Source organism: Miniopterus schreibersii (assembly GCF_964146895.1).
Source record: "Miniopterus schreibersii genome assembly, chromosome: 4".
Lineage (NCBI taxonomy): Eukaryota > Metazoa > Chordata > Mammalia > Chiroptera > Miniopteridae > Miniopterus > Miniopterus schreibersii.
Genome location: NC_138105.1, coordinates 39030212 through 39050090, shown reverse-complemented (window position 1 = coordinate 39050090; position 19879 = coordinate 39030212). Strand labels below are relative to the sequence as shown.

The window sequence follows — 19879 nt, the reverse complement described above, 5'->3', positions numbered from 1 at the left end:
GGTTAGCTTTGATGCCTCGGTTATGGTGGTGTCTTACTCCTGTTTCTTTTAATAATTAGCAAGTATTTGTGGGGGGAGATGTTTTAGGACTATGTAAATATTCTATTTCAATGCTACCTAAGGAAAAAGCATACTCCATAAATAACAAAAGAAATACTAGCCTTAGAAACAATACTTGTATATAAATAGTTAATAAGACTTGGCAGCAATGATTTTAACTGTCCAGTAATATGCAAATTGTAAATGAATGCTTAAACCTAGATTTATCTAAGCCAAAGACTTCCTTTCCATGTACTTAAAAAAATAAAAAATAAAACTTTTTAAAAAAGTTATTCAACTCAGATTAGCAAGGTATAGCTTTATCTCCAAACCCTTAAGCCAACAGTACAATTGGAGCAAAAAGTGCAAAGGTCAGGCCATGAGATCAGAATGGAGAGAAAAGAGAGGCCCTAAGACGAGATGCCTGCGAGAGGGAAGGCAGGGAAGGCAGAGGGGAAGGAGACCCGGCACAAAGGGCAGTGGAGAGTGACAAAGAACAAGGTGATGCGAGAGAACTGAGTGGACAGAGGCGGCCCGTGGAGGGAGTGAGAGGAGAGGAAGAAGAGGGGAAGGCATGAGGCATGATGAAGTAAAGATGCTGCTGTGAATCGACCTCTACTAGAATGTTGAAAATGAGGCCCAGGGGATGGTGTTGCTCTTAAAACAACGCAGGAGGAAGGGTTAGGAGCAGTAGTGTGGTAATGACAAGGACGGCTCTGCTGTGTTTCACCATTTGCCTGGCGTGTAGAAGTTAAGATCATGACCCTAACTTGACTCCTGAATTCGACTCCATATGAAAACACCGATGTTTGGTTTATAAACACCCCGTCTTCGGAGAGAAGTGGAAGTGAACAGCGCTGGGAAGGCCGCCGCAGGGCAGTAGGGGCGGGTGCTGCCTCCCCCCAGCCTGGGCTGGAAGCCGACGCCCTGAGGTCACAGCCTCACTGGGGGGGGGGGCCCTCACTAACCCTTGTCAAATGTTGGAATGAATAAAGGATTATTCCAGTTCTCCTTGTTGCTCATCCTTCCCCATCTCTCTTTTGGAGACTAATTTACAAGATAAGAAGAAATGAAGTCAGGATGGGTATTTTCGTAATTCAAGGCAGTAGGAGTAGGATCTCCATACACTTGGTTAAAATACTACACAGAAAAGATTTCAAGAGACTGTGTAGCTCTTGGTCTCCTTCTCTAAGGATATACTGAGGATTGTAACCCACTCACTGAGTCAGGAACCATGAATCTACTCTGAAATGAATAAATAATAAATAGTGTGATGTGAAATGGAGTATTTACATAGTTTCAAAACATCTCCCCCCAACAAATACTTGCTAATTATTAAAAGAAACAGGAGTAAGACACCACCATAATCGAGGCATGAAAGCTAACCTCACTAGTGAAGAGATACATAGAGATTACGTACCACTGACAGGGTGCAACGAGGGGGCAGCATCACTTCTGTGATACTTTTGCCAAAGTGTTGAGAAGTATTTTACAAAATAACTACCCTATAATCTTTAAAAGCATGTAGGTCATGAAAGTCAAGTAGGGACTGAGGAACTGCTCCAGATTGAAGGAGACTGAAGCCACATGACAAGTAAATGCAATGTATGGTTCTGAACCAGGTGCTTTTGCTATTAAGGGACATTGTCAAGGCAACGGTGAAACTTCAGTGCCCTTTGAAGAGCAGATGACAGTGATGTATGAATGCCATTTCCCTGATTTCGTCGGTTGTATTGCAGTTGTGAAGGAGGAAGTCCTTGTGTGTAGGAAATGGGCACTAAAGTACCCAGGGGTGACAGGGCATTGGTTTGCCAGCTACCTTTCAAATCATTCAGGAATAAAAAAGAAGAACCCTTCTTGGTGTGTTTGCAAATTTTCAGTAGTTGAGATTGTTTCCAAATCAAAATAAAATTAAGATGTGACTGTGCTGAAGGGTGGCATTCACAATGTATGTCCTGTCTCTCCTGCCTTGTGTGTCCTATAACTAAATTTGCCACTTTCTGCACCTTATTTTTCTTAGGCAACCTTTTGCATGCATCACTAAAGCTGCAGAAGGCAGTAGTGAAGTGTTGATAGGTGCCCCTCATCCTAGCACTGGTATTTTACATCCCTCTCAAAATCAGCACTCATGTTAGGATTCATATCTTACTTTCACATATTAGAAAAAGGAATGTTAATCTTATTTTTAAGAAAAAAAATTATTGTATAAATATAACATGAAAATGTAATAACCTATTATCCCTTCACATGAATAAATACAGTTTTCCAAGTTCTCTTCCCATCCTAGTCCATATACATAAATTACTTTCACATGGTTGTAATCACATCATATATACAATTTTACACTCTACCTTCCTTGTCTGAACATATTCCAATATTGTCAGAGAGCCACTGGGGTTCTTCTTGCCCTCTGATCCTATGATTACATTTTGAAACACTGACCTCATAATGTAACTAGGGGACCATATTTCATTCTTCAATACCTGCAATTCAGGCACCTTACTGCTCCTACCTAGTCAGTATAACACAGTTATGCTGTCTGTCTAGTAGTTTCTATCCCAACGCATTGTCATTTGACGACGGCTCTGAAGTCACTCAGGCCTGAGCTGGATTCCACTTTGCACAAGTCACTAAATCTTTCTGAGTCCTAGTTTTCTGAGTCCTAGTTTTCAATCTGAAAAACGGGTAATATTTATCACATGGTATTTGTGAGGATTAAATGAGAAAATGAATATGAAGTTCTCAGCACTGGGCTTGGTATGTAATAAGTTCTCAGTAGATGTTTGTACTATCATTCATCTAAGAGATGCATGGCTAGTTAGTAAAACTGGGCTGACTCAAAAGATTTAATTTTGTGACTCTTTTAGTTTTATTTGCAATGTGCAATGGGTTATTTTTTAGGTAGTATCAAGCATCCAAATAGTTAACTAGGAGTTCTAAAGAAGCCAACTGATTTTCTAATCATCATCAGAATTGAGAACATATAGGAAAACTAGAGTGACAGCTGATTAGTCATCTCTCTCCAACACCTGCTTTAGTTTTTCTGCCTTCCAAAAAAACAGTTTAAAAAAACCAAAGCCCTTAAAGTAGTAGTCACTAGAACATGAAAAAAATATTACACATATAGTTTGCTTTTTTAAAAAATTTATCTTTATTGCTGAAAGTATTACAGGTGTCCCATTTTTTTCTTCAGTTGACGCCCTCCACCTTGCTTCCACCTCTTCCCCAGACCTTCACCCCGTTATTGACTGTGTCCATATGCATATAGCTTCTTTGATTAATCTCTTCCCACCCTCCACCCCCCTTCCCTCTTTCCTCTGAAATATGATCGTCTGTTGCCTGTGTCAATGTCTCTGGATCTATTTAGTTCATCAGATTCTTTTGTTCATTAGCTTCTTCTTAAAGAAGACCCTTCAACATTTCATGTAGTACTGGTCTGGTGGTGATGAACTCCTCTAGCTTTTCCTTGTCTGAGAAGCTCTTTATCTGACCTTCAATTCTAAATGATAGCTTTGCTGGGTAGAGCAATCTTGTTTGTAGGTCCTTGTTTTTCATCACTTTGAATATTTCTTGCCACTCTCTTCTGGCCTGCAAAGTTTCTGTTAAGAAATCAGCTGACAGTCGTGTGGGTGCTCCCTTGTAGGACACTAATTGCTTTTCTCTTGCTGCTTTTAAGATTCTCTCTTTGTCTTTAACCTTTGGCATTTTAATTATGATGTGTCTTGCTGTGGGCTTCTTAGGGTTCCTCTTGTTTGGGACCCTCTGTGCTTCCTGGACTTAAGTCTATTTCTTTCCCCAGGTAGGGGAAGTTTTGTGTAATTATTTTTTCAAATAGGTTTTCAATTTCTTGCTCTCTTTGTTCTCCTTCTGTTACCCCAATAATACAAATGTTGACCTGCTTGAAGTTGTCCCAGAGGCTTCTTCTACTACCTTCATATTTCTGGATTCTTTTTTCTTTTTGCTCTTCTGGTTGGGTGTTTTTTGTTTCCTCATGCTCCAAATTGCTGATTTGATTCTCAGTGTCCTCTACTCTACTGTTGATTCCCTGTAAATTATTCTTCATTTCAGTTCGTGTAGCCTTCATTTCAAATTGGTACTTTATTATGTCATCGATTTTCTCAGTTGTTTTCGTAATACTCTTACTAATATGCTTGAGCATCTGTATTAACAAAATTCTGAACTCTGCATCTGTTAGCTTGCTTGGATCTATTTCATTTAGTTCCTTTTCTAGAGATTTCCTCTGTTTTTTCCTTTGTGACATGTTTCTTTACCTCCACATTTTGGCTGCTTCCAGGTGTTTGTTTCTATGTATTAGGTAGAGCTGCTGTGTCTCCTGGAATTTGTAGAGTGGCTTTGTGTAGTAGGTGTCCTGTAGGGTCCAGTGGCTCAGCCTCCTCAGTCACCTGAGTTGGGTCTTCTAGGTGCTCCCCTGTGTGGGCTGTGTGCACTGTCCTGTTGTAGTTGAGCCTTGGTTGCTATTGGAGTCACTGGAGGAACTGAGCCCCAGGCCAATCAGCTGTGAAGACCAGCTGCAACTACGGCCAAATAGCTGCTGTGCTGGAGACACCCCTGTGGAGCAGGATTTACTTCAGTGGAGCTTTGGTGTTCACTAGGTGCGCCCCTTGAGTGTGTCACTCATGGATGTGGTAGGGTTGGAACCCAGCGTGGTCGAGTCTGACCACCGGGTGCACTGTCTCTAGGGCCTCCCAGGAGGTGCAAAGTCAGCCTGTGCCAGTGCCTTTCTCAGGGCCACCCAGCATGAGCTACACAGCAAACCATAGTTGGCTGCTACTTGTGCTGGGCTTGGAGGTGTCCAAGCGAGGCCACGCTATGAGCAAATGCGGGCTGCCGCTGGTGCCAGGACTGGGGCCACTTATCAAGCCATATGGGGCCCGCTGCTGCTTGGTTGAGAGATTTTAGGAAAGTCCTAAGCATAAGACTCGAGAGGCCACTTGCACAGAAAAGCCCCTGGAAATGGCCTGGATGAGCCTGCAGGTGGGGAGGGGCGGGGCCTCTGGGAATCACCAGGGTGGGGCCAAAGGTGTGAGTCAGGTTGACGATGATTCAAATATCTCACCCACCCATGGGCTTTGTGGGGGGAGGGCTGGCCAAAGGAGCAATGGCCTCTGCCAGCCCTTCTGCCTGGGAGGAAGCTGCCCCTCCAGCTCTCGCCCCAATTTCAGGCAGGTTAGTTCCTCCCCGAGTGTCCCAGGTCCTTTCAGGCTGCTGCCCGGCGCTGGGCTCAGAGGGAGCGTCCGAGTGAGTCTGCGCCGGGCCCTTTAGAGGAGCTGCTGGGGCTCCCGCAGCCTCCGCGACCCTCAGGGACAGTGCCCGCTGGTTTCACAGCCTGAAGCTGTGGGTCCGTCTCTTCCCAGCCCTGGAGCCCTGGGCTGGGGGCCTGCTGTGGGGCTGGGACCCCTCACTCCTCTGGGAAACCTCCGCTGCTGAGATTCCCTCCCGGGTTTACCCAGTGGCACCAGGTGTGGGCCTGAGGCCGAGTCTCCACAATTCAGCCCCGATCCGCCCGCGTCTCCGCCCCTCCTCCCAGTCTCGGTGCTGCTTCAGTCCCCTGGTTGTAGGGCTTCTGTGCAGCCAGATTCCAGAAGGCTCTGAGTGACGGTGGTTCTGTATTTTAGTTGTGATTTTGATGTGGTTGCGGGAGGCGGCGGGTACCGCTGTTACCTAAGCCACCATCTTGTTTCCACCTAGTTTGCTTTTTAAAAAGGATCCGTTTACTCTGAATTTGGCAAATTCCTTGCACAGTCAAGCGACTACACATTTTGGAAAAAGGGTAATGTCCCAGCTTATAAAATGGACCGATAAAGGAGTTACTGTTCATGTTAGTAAAAAAGAAAATTCTACAAAAATGGTTCTTTAACAAATTCCTTGAAACATAGGCTCTCCATGCTTAGGGAATCAACAAATATTTTACAGAAAGGCACTGGCTGAGAAATTTAGTGTTTGGGGGCCAACAGTCACTGCCAAGTGTGACTAAGTCTCTCAGATTATCCATCAATTACATCTTATTGACAGAAATTCTTTTTACACTAACGCAGAAGGGACAGGAATCTACTATGTACATTGAAGAACATTTAATATCATGATGCTCAAGCCATTTAAAATTCTAAAACAAGGGTAAGAAACATCATTGAAAAATATCTTCTAAATATTTTTATGAAAGAAGCTTTCGATAGTTATTGTGGCTTAGAAAAAGCCACCAACCTTGCCACTGAGAATGAAAATGAAAGCAAAATATCATGGGTGAACAAATGCTAATAGTCTTTTGTCTGCTGGAAAAGGTGGTGAAGATTCTGAGGGATAAGAAAGGAAGGATGTGTTTTAAAATGCAGGCCTTTTCACACTTTTACTGATGTCATGCTACCAGCAACCAGAGAACCACACATGAGCACGGCCAAGTACTCGGAGCCAAAGTCATTAAGCTGACAAGGAAAAGAACCATGTGTGAGGAGAAACAAGGGAACAATGAATGAATGGGGAAGAAAGCCATAAGGGCTGAAAAGAGGCGGCTGTTGGCTGTGTGCGTCCCAGGAAGGCCGGTGGAGGGAAGACCCAGGTCACTCTCTCTCACAGAAAGGAAGCAAGGGGACGCTATGCTCCCGGACCAGTCATATGGGGTGCCACTGAGTCCCTTCCCTGTCTAACGTTGAGGATTGAAAGTGGACACTGAAGTATCTGTGAAAGCAAACCTGTCTTTCTGGTTCTGTGATTGGAGCACATGTTCTGTCTAGTAGGGTCACTCATAGCTTTGGGGTCATTTGACACTTTTATTTCTAGGGTTGAGGCACAGCTGAAGCTGGCTCATCCTGTTTGTCCCACTTGTTTAGATCTCTCCTTCTCTGTCACTCCAGGCTCTCTTTGAAGGTTCAGGGAACCTTTAATGTTTTCTCAAGGGAACCCCCAGGGTATCTAAGGAAACCAGGCTCTGACCCTCAAATTCTGAAACTCAGGTGGACAGAAGGCCTGCAAAGGGTAGTGTGTCCAAGGCGGATCCAATCCAACTGGGGCCTGTGTAAAATGAAGGTCTTCATGTTGGAAAACAGCCACCTGGTCCCTTCTCAGCAGAAAGACAACCTGGGAAAGGCCAGCATCTCCTTAGCTCATGGGCTCAGGTAAATAAAATTCATCGCCGATTCTTGGGGGGCTCCCCTGGATTTTTCTCTAGAAGAATAATCTAGCACATTTATGAAGATTTCATATACATTTAACATAAAACATTCTTAGTCCCTTTTTTTGCACAACCTAACGAAGAAGAGAAAAACGTTGCTGGTACAAGGCATCTGAGGGGTGGTTTGTCTCTTAAAGGAAGAGTCAAAATATTAACACTTCTCCTTTGATGAGAAAGTTAGAGAACACCCTAGATTGCTGAAAACATTGAGAAACCGCCCTAACACTCCATTCGTTAATCTTGTTTATTAAAACTAGGGCTTGCATTATGCTAGATCATTTATTTCAGTTAAGTGGATTTCCTCTGATTGAAGATATTTTTACAGAAAGAGCACTTAGAATTTCTAGCAAATCATCAGTGACCCCAGAGCTGTTCCACTCTCAGAAGCTACTGAGAAGCAGAGTTAATCTTATTTTCTTAGTCTCTCATGCTAAATCTCCAAGGCATTTTGCTGGGCCAGGAAAGGTATTCCTAATGCCACTGTCCATACTAGCTTCAGCTCACAGGATCAGACATTTCACTCACCTAGTGCCATTGTCTACACTTATGTGGATCCCAAATGCCAATTAAGATTTGCTGAAACTTTCTGTTATTGCTGGTGCAATGAATGTACTTTGTTCAATTCCACTAAAAAAAAATTAAAAATGTCTACCCTACTTGAGATGATTTTTTTCAGACATCCCTAAGGATGTTTGAATAATCTTTTAAATTACTATTCATGGCCAAATTCGTTGGAGGGTGTAAGCTGAGATGACGTAGGGAGCACTTCACTGTTCCTAACCAGCACAGGGCGGACACAAGCCTCGTCCTTTGTACTCATTTAACGATGCCTCCACTCCGGGACTCTCATCTGCATGGTATCCTCCCAAGCGGTCCAGCGTAGCCTGGCAAAGCCACAGTGCAGCAGACACTAGGATCGTGGTGCTGGCTGCAAACACTGGCTCCATTTACTGCCAGAGAAGAAAAGCCTGCTCCCCTTTCATGGACAAGACTCCGGCTAGAGCTCAGTGTGTCTCCCAGCTGGGTAGCCACAAGCCTGTTTCCTTCTTTAGCCCGCAGATAATGGAGGGTGAGATGAAAAGGAATACAGACCCTCCATGCCTTTTACTTGGAGTGCTAACTAACGCAGGGCCTGGTGTCTGATCTTCTGCTTGGCGGAGGGGGTGGCAGATGGCCTTCTGAGAGCTTTTCAAACCCAGGCTGCTTTCAGCAGGGCGGGAGCGGGTATTGTTACATTTTCCGATAGTGGCAGGAAGCAGCACCAAATAAAAGCACACAACAACCGTGCCACTTCTCTGGGAAGCTTATTACAGCCCTACAATGAGGGCTAATTGGCTGAGGCCAAAAGCAGATGCAGAAGCAGCTTTGAATATTATTCAGGAGAGGTTTTCGAGAGCGGAGTCAGGGAGGAGGCTGGGCACAAAGGAGAGCCGCCACGGGAAGAGCATCGGTGGCGAGGAGGTGAGGGCCGGGAGGTGGAGGGAAAAGAGAAGCTGTATTATTTTAATCAGAAAAGATTCACGCTCTTGTTTAAAGAGTTTCTTCACATCAACCTCCACCCTTCTTCTGAGAGCCTCCTCATCAGGAGGACGTCAACAGGCGGGCCTGGCTTGCTGAGCAGCATCCTCAGGACACTGCTGTTACCATGACAACTGAGGTGAACAAGTCTTGGAGGCTTTAAAGAAACTTTTGTGTGAGCTCCTTGAAGTAGGCAGAGGAGGAGCTAAAGCGTACTGAATGAACCCTTGCTGTACCCCAGGCTAGTTCAAGAGGCTTCCTTTACTATTCCATGAATCTCCAAAACAATACTAAGACATATTCTTAGATCATTTTGCAACTGAGGAAGCTCAGGCTTAGGGATGTTAAATAACTTGCTCAAAGTCTAACAGATTCAAATTCAGGCATTTCTGACTCCAAAGTTCAAGCCCTTCCTGCCACACTATCCTGAGTCAATTCTTCAAAGAGCCACGTCCTGGCATATTGATAGTATGTGCTCAATAAATGTTTTCTGAAAGCACAACTAAACTGAACCAGAAGTGGAGACAGGAAAGAAACTCTAAAAGGTAGAAATAATATAGGAGAGCTGACACTAGGAGTAAATTCTCAGCCAGGGGATGGCCAGCCTAACTGGCCTTCACTACAATATACACACAAACTCAGGCATGATTGTTTGCAAAAAATATATATATATTGTCTATTATGTGCTAGGTGCTAAAAATACAGATATTTGAAAACCCAGGCTTTGTCCCATAGTAGTTCACAATCTATTGGGTAGGAAACATATACGTCAAGGACAACATGCTGTGAAAAGGTATAGGTAGGAATAAGCTTGGGGTTTTCGGGAACAAGAAAGGAAACTGGGAAGGTCAAGGGAGGCTTTCTGGAGAAGGTGATGCCTGAGAGAGTTCTTACAGTGTGAAGAGCAATTAGCCAGGCAAGAGAAGGGTGAGTGGTGGTATTCCAGGCAAAGAGAGCAGCATGAACAGTCAGAGGCATGAAAGAGACAGCATGTGGATGGAATATTAGTGTTTCCTACTGAGCCCAAACTGTGTGGCAGGAAATGACACTGAAGAGATAGGTCAAACAGGGAAGAGGGAAACTGTAAATGCCATGCTAAGTGTCCTGGACTTCGTCCATCAGAGGATGAGAGGCATTGATTGTTCTCTGCAAGGAGGGGAGGTGATATGGTCAGTGTAGAGGAGAAATCTGAAAGGATAAGAATTGAAATAAGAACAGTTGGGAGCTTGATGCTGTGGTTTATGTGGGAGATAATAAGGGTCTTCATTGGGGAAGGGGTGGTCGGTTAGAGAAGGCAGATGTATTGGAGAAACATTTTCAAGGTCCACAGATTGGATGGTGAGAGATGAGACTGGGACAATGACATATGAATTTCTAGCATTAGGAACTGGCTGGATGATGGGACCATTCGTTAAAATTATGAATCAGTAGTAGAATCAGTTTTGGGGGTAGGGGAGGGGAAGATGAGTTCATGTGACACTTGAGATATATCTAGGTGTCTAGCAGTTGATTTATGAATCAGAAACTCAGAAGAGAAAGACAAGTGATAAAGACTCAAAAGCAGAAGTCTGAAAATAGTTTCTTCTGCAGTCATATCTATCCCAAAGATGTGTTTTGTTTGGACCTTTGTGATAATGTTTTTAAATTAGAACATGGAAAAATCAAGAAGTTGCACCAAAAATTTCTGTATTTCTAGTATCTCTTGAACATTCTGCTTACTTGCATTTCCATTCTTCCAATGCAACAGTCAGCTGGAAATGGGAAGCAGTTGTGCTCTCTGAGCAGGACACATGCCTCACCTGGCTGGACCCCTGGCCCTGAGTGAGTATCCACATTGGTTGCCATTTTATCATAACAATTGCTCTGTTGCCTTTCTTATAGCAGAGTGAAGAGGAAAGTAACCTTTCCTTGTTCGCTTATCTCAATCAAAAGTAGAAAATGAAATCTAGTCCAAGATAAAATTGTTTCAAGGAAAATAGCCATGAGAGATGAAAAAAGTTCCCATATATTTGATATGCAAACAAAGCATATCCTGTTGAAAGAATTAACGCTTGAGACACTATTGTGAAATAAACTATATTAAAAGCAATTGCTGCTATATTTAAAAGATGTGTGATGACTTTCCGTTTGTTTGTACCATCTTTCATTTCTTTCATCAGTATTTTCTAGTTTTCATTTTATAATACTTTAATATTGTTAAAATATCCATAGTATCCCTGAAGCAATCTACAGATTCAATGAAATCCATATCAAAACCCCAATGGCATATTTTACATAAATTTTTTTTAAAAAATCATAAAATTCATATTAAACCACAAAAGACTCCAAATAACCAAAACAATATTTTAAGAGGAAAAAAAGAACAAAACTAGAAACATCACACTTTCTAATTTCAGTGTAATAAAAATAAATTACGAAGCTACAGTAATTAAAAAATGTGGTACTCGCATAAAGACAGACATATATACCAATGGAACAGAATTGAGAGCCCAGGAAACCATCCATGCATATATAGTCAACTGATTTTCAACATGGATGCCAAGAATACACAATGGGGAAAGAATAGTATTTTCAACATGGATGCCAAGAATACACAATGGGGAAAGAATAGAATGGGGATGAATGGTATTGGGAAGACTGAATATCCACATACAAAAGAATGGAATTGGACTGTTATTTTATACCATATACCAAAACAACTCAAAATGGATTAAAGACTTAAATGAAAGACCAGAAGCTGTAAAACTAGAAGAAAATATAGAGAAAAAGCTTCATGATATTGATGTTGGCAATAATTTCATGGATATGACACCAAAAGCACAGCCAACAAAAGCAAAAGTGGACAATTGAGACTACATCAAACTAAAAAGCTTCTGCACACTAAAGGCAACAACCAATAAAGTAAAGAGGCAACCCAAAGAATGGGAGAAAGTATTTGTAAATCATATATCCGATAAGAGGTGATTTCCAAAATATATAAGGAACTCCTACAACTCAATAACAAAAGCATTAAAAAGCCCAACTGAGAAATGGACAACAGACTTGAATAAACATTTCATCAAAGAAGACATACAAATAGCCAACAGACATGTGACAAGATGCTCAATGTCACTAGTCATCAGAGAAATGCAAATCAAAACCATAATGAAATATCACCTCACACCTGTTAGGATGGCCATCAAAAAAACAAAGACCACAAGTGCTGGTGAGAATGTGAAGGAACTGGAACCCTTTTACACTACTGGTGGCAATGTAAAATGATGCAGCCACTATGGAAAACAGTATGAAGGCTCCTAAAAAAATTAAAAATAGAACTACTGTATCATCCAGCAATCCTACTTCTGGATATTTATCCACAATAATTGAAATCAAGATGACTATTCATAATAGCTAAGCAGTGGAGGCAACCTAACTGTCCATTGACATATGAATGGATAAGCAAAAAGTGATGTATACACACAGTGGAATATTATTAAGACTTAAGAAAGGCATCCTGCAATATGCCACAACATGAACTTTGTGGACATTTTACTAAGTGAAATAAGCCAATCACAGATGAACAAATAGTATATGATTCCACTTACATGAGGTATGAGGTATCTAAAATAGACTCATGAAACCAAAGAATAGAATGATAGTTGCAGAGGGGGTGGGAAAGGGACAGTGGCTAATCAACAGGTATAAAAATTCAGGTGTGTAAAATGAGTAAGTTCTAGAGATCTGATATATAACATTGTGACTATAGTTAACAATACTGTATTGTACACTTAAAAATCTCATGTTAATTGTTCTTACCCCATTAAAATAAAAAATTTTAACTAAAAATAAGATGCATGATAAAAAACCCAATAAACTGAAAAAAGAATTGAAATTTCAATAGTTTCTTTTGAAAATTGAATGAAATAAATGATGATATACCATTGCCTCTGCCCCACAACTACCTTGCCTGGCCCTAAGAGTGTTTGAATTTGCAACCTCTGTCTTAGAGTCACTGGTATGTAGCATCATGGATGGTGAGAATGGAACTCGGAGGAGTGGATGAGATCATCCAGAGAGTATGTCTAGAGGGAGAAGAGTAGGCCAAGGGCAGAATCTTAGGATGCACTTGAAGGAAGGAGTTCCTAAAAGGGTCTGAGAAGGAGGAGAGAGAGGTTAAGGGAGAACCTGAGCAGTGTGGTGGCATCAAAGCCAGGGAAGCAGAAGCAGGGGAAGGAAAGAAAGATCAGTACGATCACATGTTTGCTCTGCACTGTACAACTCCCACCCGGAAGGGAGGCCAGTGCAGCTACAGCATGTAGCTTGGACCAGACATCCCCAAACTACCTTGGTTCACAGTGCCCTTAAGTCTAAGTCATTGTTTCACAATGCTCCAAAGTCCAGAGAAATACCCAACGGTTCCATGAAATAAGTATTTAGGTCCAAATATCTTAATAGAAGTATTAATATCCTTCAAACTTAGTAACCATTTGAAAAAATACTACACCTAAACTGAAAGAAATTGCAACTTTTTAATTTAATTCTTAAAAACACACAATTACTTACTTATGGGACATAAGCTCCTCTTGAGCATTTCACAAATTCTCCCATCTTCTCAAACTGACACCCTCATTACCTGTTCTACATTGATTTTTAAAAAATTTATCTTTATTGTTGAAAGTACTACAGATGTCTCCCTCCTCCCCTCCATTGATCCCCTCCACCTTGCTTTTATCACAGCAACCACAGAAAACCCAGCACTGAAAGAGATGTCACTGAAAGAAATGTAGCTCATCTAATGTGAAATTGTGAACAGCTTCTAGCCATTCATTCCCACAGTCTCTGACAGAGGTGGAGCGCCCATCCCCCCCAAACTCCTGTGGGTTTGCTGTACTTCCCCGGGGCACCTTGGCACACAGTTTGGGAATTGTGGAGTTAAAGCTGATCTAGAATCCTATTATTTATAATCTTGTTTCTGTGGAGATATCTGGTCTACAATCGATACAACTAACCCACAAATGAATTTATGGAGCACCACTGGTTTGTGATTTGAGCAACTAACTTTCTGCCACTGCCAGTTCTTATGCCGCCTCCTCCCCCCCAATTAGCTGAATGAATTAAATCTGAAGATAAACCAAAGTTTAATGCCTTCAGTCTTCTTCCCAAACAAACTTTTTCTCAGAGTTAGCAAATCTTTTCTTCTCCTTTCTCTTACTATCCTCTGAATAAGAAAAGAAACAGTGCTATGGTGGGGGGTTGGGGTGGAGACTGCCTGGGCCTGTAGCAGCCACGGGGCAATCAGCATCCCAGGACCTGAGGCTCGGTCTCCTCACAAGTAAAAGTGAGCTTTCCAGCAGGACGCCCTCCCTAACTAACAGCCTCAAGTACAACACACAGCTAGCCAGGGTGCGCCTAGGGCAAGTCACTTGACCTCCCTGCGCCCCCGTTTCACCTACGTGTGTATGTGTAATGTATAGTACACATGTATTTGTGACATGTGTACTATCCATTACATAGTAATATAGACATAGAACAAAAAGAAAAGTGAGAGATTGGACTAGACTTTCTAATATTATAAGCCATACCTTTCTAATGCTTTCCTCTTGCAAAGATTTCATGATGTCTATCAAACAAGCTGCGTTTACTTCCTAATAATTGGTTTTCCTATTTTTATCTCTCAAACACCAACAGCCTCTTAATTAACCACCGTGAACCAGCGCTACCGCATCAAACGGATAAATTATCTCCAAAAACCCAAACACGTGATGCCTCAGCTCCTCGTCCTGACAAGGTAATGAACAATTTTCTGTTTAACGTCTTGGCTACTGAAACAGCACATACTCTTGTACTAGCCCCTCCGCCCCCCGCTGGTTGCTATGCTGGTTACTATGCTGGTTACTATGCTGGTTACTATGCTGGTTACTACGCTGGACCACCCATCCTTACGGCCTGTGCGCGCCCCGTCTAGCTGAGCCCGCGGAGGTGGCGACGGGGAGCGGGAGACCCGGCGTCCCTGGGCCGCCACCGCGCTCTGTGCCAACCCGGAGGGGCCGCTTACCCCATCCCAGCCTGTTCAGCCTTTCTGCCCACGGCCTCGGACTCGGTGAGCAAGCAACTCCGACAGGTGCCAGCAGTGGCCTGGACACCTGACTCAGGTCCCCCGTCCTTCCCCTGCTTTTGTTTGCGCTGGAAGTGGGGGCGGGGGGCAGAGGAGGGGACATGAGCGCAGGGTTTTGGCGGCGCCCAGGCTGGAGGCGAGAGCGCTGAGAACGGCTCCTTGGCCACGTCGCAGGCCCCCGGTTCAGCCCACGTTACAATCGAGAAAGAATCCCGGCCGGGCGGATTGGGAGCGCGCAAGCCCTCCCCGGGCGCAGCGCTCGGGGCTCCCCGCGGGCACGCGCCCCGCGCCGCGCCTCCCAGGAGAGAAGAAGCGGATTTCCCTTGGGCTCCGTTTCGTTTCTCACTGCCTGCTGCAACTCTTGTCGTTTTCTAAACCGCCCTGGTGCGAGCAGGTTAAGGCCAAGGCTATCCCATGGCTCCGACGGCCCCAGAACCTTGTCTCTTTCCCTCCCTCATAAAAGCTGAAAACGCTCCTCTTTGATTTCTAAAGCCCCCCCCCCCCCCCAGCACGTTTATCCGGTGCCAGGAGGGAAGCTTAGCTCAGGCTGGCTGGCGGTTTGGGCTAATTGTCTGGCCGCACTTCAGAAAGAGGCTTTTTGAATCTGAGCTTTTAGGGAGAAAGTTGGAGAAGCGTGGCTGTATGAAAGAGCAGTTGATGTTAAATATTCATGCTCTGCCCTCTGTGAGTCCAAATCAGGAACCCCCAGTGCTTAGCTGCGGTCCTGGCTTCTTACTAGGGAGCTGGATACAGAACCCCGCCAACCACACACACACACACACACACACCTCCCCCTCCCCCAGCCCCACATACACACAGACGTGGGTTCTTATATGTTTGAAGTGTTTCCAGTTAACACTGTGCGATTCAGCCTTGCTCATTTGTCCAGAACAGTTAGTTATCCTTCCATCAACATTTTAGGACTGCTACCCCCCCCCTTTTCTTCTCTCATGTTGAATTCAGCAAACTTTGTCCTTGCTTAAAACCCAGACATTTTCTGAAACAATTCTTAAAGTGAATAGCAACATAGTTTAGCTCATTTTTCAGAAATGATAAAATTATTTTACAAAACAGAAGAAATTGACTATAATTGAACAAAATATGATAACATCGTAGATTGCTTTAGTAACAACTTTGAAGTCATGTTTCCTGAGCTTTTAGGAAATACACATTTTATATTTTAATGCGTTGACTTATTTTTTTCAAAGTACATGTACTATAACCACAGGAACTTTTTAAATAGTCACTTAAAAGGAAAAAGAAAAATAGCACTTAACTAAAAACTTTTTGTCTTATTTTTGTAGCTACATTTTTTTCAAGTTTTCTACAATGAGTATGTTTTACCATTATAATAAAAATAATAAAACTTATATTTAAAAAAAACACACCTGTTGAGCAGTTGCTGAATTTTATGTTCCGGAATTCATCAGGTTTCTCCCTTACCTGTGTCGTCTACAAGTGGGATGTTGGTGAAGGTGCCGTCCTCCTCTTCCTCTCTGCTGGACCCGTCCATCTTGTACACTTTTCAGGCCTGTTAGTGAGGAAATGAGGGCAGGGAGGAACGGCAGTTGCCTCATGTGATCATTCTTGTTAAATCATTAATAAGTGAGCGTCCAAGCAGGTGCTATCTGATCCTTGCACTAGCCAGCCTCTTCCTGCTTTCCACCCGAGAAGGTCTGACCTGAGTGTCGTGTTCTTCACGGGAAATGGCTAGAGACCCAAGTGGAAGAGTCACAACCTTTACCTGCAGCTGTGGAGCTGGCACTGGTGGTGTTCTCTGGCTAGATACCAAACCTTGCCTTCAATCCTATGATGATTTCCTTGGGCCGAGCTGCCCAAGATCATTGCTAAAAGAGCCCTGGGATGAGGTCGGGGGAAGAAATAGAATTTTATATGATTAGCATATCTTCTAGACACCTATAGTAAACTTCTCAAGGATTTTGGTCAGTGACCTAACAGCAGTTTCCTGTCCCATACCTGGATAGGTCTGTGGTAAGGATTAAAAGTGAACCTGATAAATGTCAGAAATATGTGCGGAAATAAGATTCTCTATGGATTGAGCTCATCAGTGCCCTCTCATATTACTGTATAATATACTTTACCCTATGAAGCTTCATTAAAATGACAGGACCTCCCTTGTCTATTTCTGGAGGAGCCCAAGGGGAGAAATGTTGGCCTTGCCAGCCTTTAGGGCCACGGCCCTTTGTTAGAAGAGGAAGCATTCTTTTACAATTCTTTATCTTGATCCCCTGGTCCACATTCATATACACAGACAAACCCAAAACTATTTGAAAATTTCATGTAATTCCTCTTTGTGTGTGTGTGTGTGGGGGAAATCAGCCAGATTTGATGATGAATTTTAAGCAGAAATTAAAATTGAGTTACTACTACATGTTACATTCTGCCCTAAGTGCTTTGATACAGAGGATAAATTTTTTTTCATTTGAGTTCACTGTTTTACATCAAACCAAATGGATGTGAGCTATTGGAAATACTGAATGTTAAAAATTAAATTCACTTGAATAGAATTCCTCCTAATTTTCCAATTACACTCTACAAATATTGAGTGTCTGTTCTATACAAGCTGAGGACTTTGGAGGGTTCAAAGTAAGAAATAAGCATTGCTATTAATAAGGTTATAACAAAGCTCAAAGGTAAGAGTCCTAGAGGTTTACAGAAGGGAAAGAATATACATGATTGGCAGGTCCTGAAAGGCTTAGAGAAGGTGACATATGAGATGCATGATCAATGACAAATGGGATCCAACAGGCATAAATGGTCAGGTGGTGAGTGCTGTCTCAGTGAAGGGTCATGGGCAAAGGCTCAGAGTTGGGAAAGCATTAGGCACAGTTGGGAACCAAGGTGGAATGTAGGTTAAGGCCATATCCAAGAGAGCTTAGTCCAAGTCCTCTAAAGATCAGACACTAAGATGGGATTAAAAACATGAGAAGAAATAGGGAGGGAGTCAGGAAAGGCTGGGAAAGCCTCAGGGCATGATGCAAGACTGACCCAGAGCAAAGAGACAACAGGGTAAAGTCCTTCAGACTAAGGAAGTTCTGACAAGGTTGTCAAAGAGTAGTCAAGCCAAAGTCGGCCATAAGAGGAGGCCTTTGCCTCCCAGGAACAGCCTCCCTTAGCTTTTCTGTAATGCTCAGCTTTCCTGTTACTGGCTAGGAGCAGCTGGTGGGAAGTAAGGCCTCTGTGCAAATATGGCAATGAGTTTGAGCACAGCAGCTGGGGCCCCTGGTCAATTGCACTCCCTGTAGTTGGAGGTTTACAAGGCACATGATCATGGCCACCATATGAGCTTTTTTTTTTCTAGCAACTATATCTATCTATCTATCTATCTATCTATCTATCTATCTATCTATCTATCATCTATCATCTATCTAATTACAGACTAGTACTGTAGGAAACATAGAAATACCTCTCTTGCCTAATCTGTCTCTCTTGTCAGTCCTAGAAATAATAGCACACACTTAAGAAGTGCTTACTATGTGGCAGGAAACAACCCCATGAGGTAAGCACTAATTTTCTCATTTAGAATATGAGGGAGCTGAGGCATAGGGAGAAATTAAAGACAAGTAGCTAAGAAAGTGGTTGACCTGGGATTAGAATCCAGGATCTCTGGGTCCAGGGCCTGTGCTTTTAACCACTATATTAACTACTCCTAATAAAATTGCTGGGTAATTGAGGGGGTGGAAGAGAAGAATTAATCAATCTGGGAAAAGAATTTAGAAACCAAAGGGTACCTTTGGTTTAAATTTTGTATTTGGGTTTTATTTTTTTATTACTCATGGCCAATTGTACTTTTTATTAGGATTAGCCTAAGTGCTTGATTTTTTTCTTCTTTCTGATTACCTTCAAGGCCTTTTCTCATGAAGTAACTGTCCTAATGGATGGGGGGATGAAAAGAAATAAATCTCAAGTCAGTCAGCATTGCCACCATCCCCACAGTCTTTGGGCAAAGTTATGATGGAGAAGATGTTCACTTTTAATTAGAGTGGGAATTATCTGTGGATTTAAATTATTCATGATGAAAATTTACCCGTATGTTTTCTTCTAAAACTTTTATTGTTTTAGGTCTTATATTTAGATCATTGATTCATTTTGAGTTAATTTTTATATATGGAGTGAGTTAGGGGTGTAGCTCCATTCTTTTGCATTTGGTCTTCCAGTTGTCCCAACACCATTTGTTAAAGATAAGATTCTTTCTCCCATTGAGTGGTCTTGGCATTATGTCAAAAATCAGTTGGCCATAAATGTTTGTGTTTATTTCTGGAATCTCAGTTCTATCCATTGGTCTAAATGTCTGTCTTTATGTCAAAACCATACTGTTTTGATTACTATAGCTTTGTGATAAGTTTTGAAATCAGAAAATGTGAGTATTCCGACTTTGTTTTTCTTTTTTAAATAATGTTTGACTACTTGGGGGTCCCTTGTAGTTCCATATGAATTTAAGGATTGGCATAAATTTGGCAATGGATTCTTAGATTTGACATAAAAATCATGAGTAACAAAAGAAAAAATAGATATATTGGACTTCATAAAAATTAAAAACATTTGTGCATCTAAGGGCATTATCAAGAATGTGAAAGAGCAACATGCAGAATGGGAGATAGTATTTGCAAATCACATATCTGATAATGGTTTAATATCCAGAACATATAAAAAACTCTTACAACTCAACAACAAAAAGACAAACAACCCAATTTTTAAAACGAGCAAAGAGCATGAACAGACATTCCTCCAAAGAAGATATAGAAATGGCCAATAAACACATGAAAAGATGTTCAATATCATTGGTCATTAAGACAATGCAAATCAAAACTACAGCGGGATACCACTTCACACCAACTAGGATAGCTTTAATAAAAACAAGAAAATGAAAAATAAGTGTTGACAAGGATATGGAGAAATAAGAGCCTTTGTACGTTGCTGGTAGGAGTGCACAAAGATGCAGCCGTTGTGGAAAACATTTTAGCAGTTCCTCAAAAAGTTAAACATAAAGTTATTATATGACCCAGCATTTCCACTCCTAG

The 19879-nt window shown here is 42.3% G+C and overlaps 1 long non-coding RNA gene across 2 annotated transcripts in view; it reads left to right on the top strand.

Annotated features, from left to right (window-relative positions):
* LOC308557038 overlaps positions 1-19879 on the top strand; it is a 79788-nt gene that overhangs the window by 8990 nt on the left and 50919 nt on the right. The window contains exons 3-4 of one of the 2 annotated variants that reach the window (XR_013998782.1): positions 10491-10564; positions 14411-14510. This is a non-coding gene — a long non-coding RNA (uncharacterized lncRNA). The remainder of the gene's footprint in view (positions 1-10490; positions 10565-14410; positions 14511-19879) is intronic. The other variant, XR_013998783.1, reaches the window with a different exon arrangement.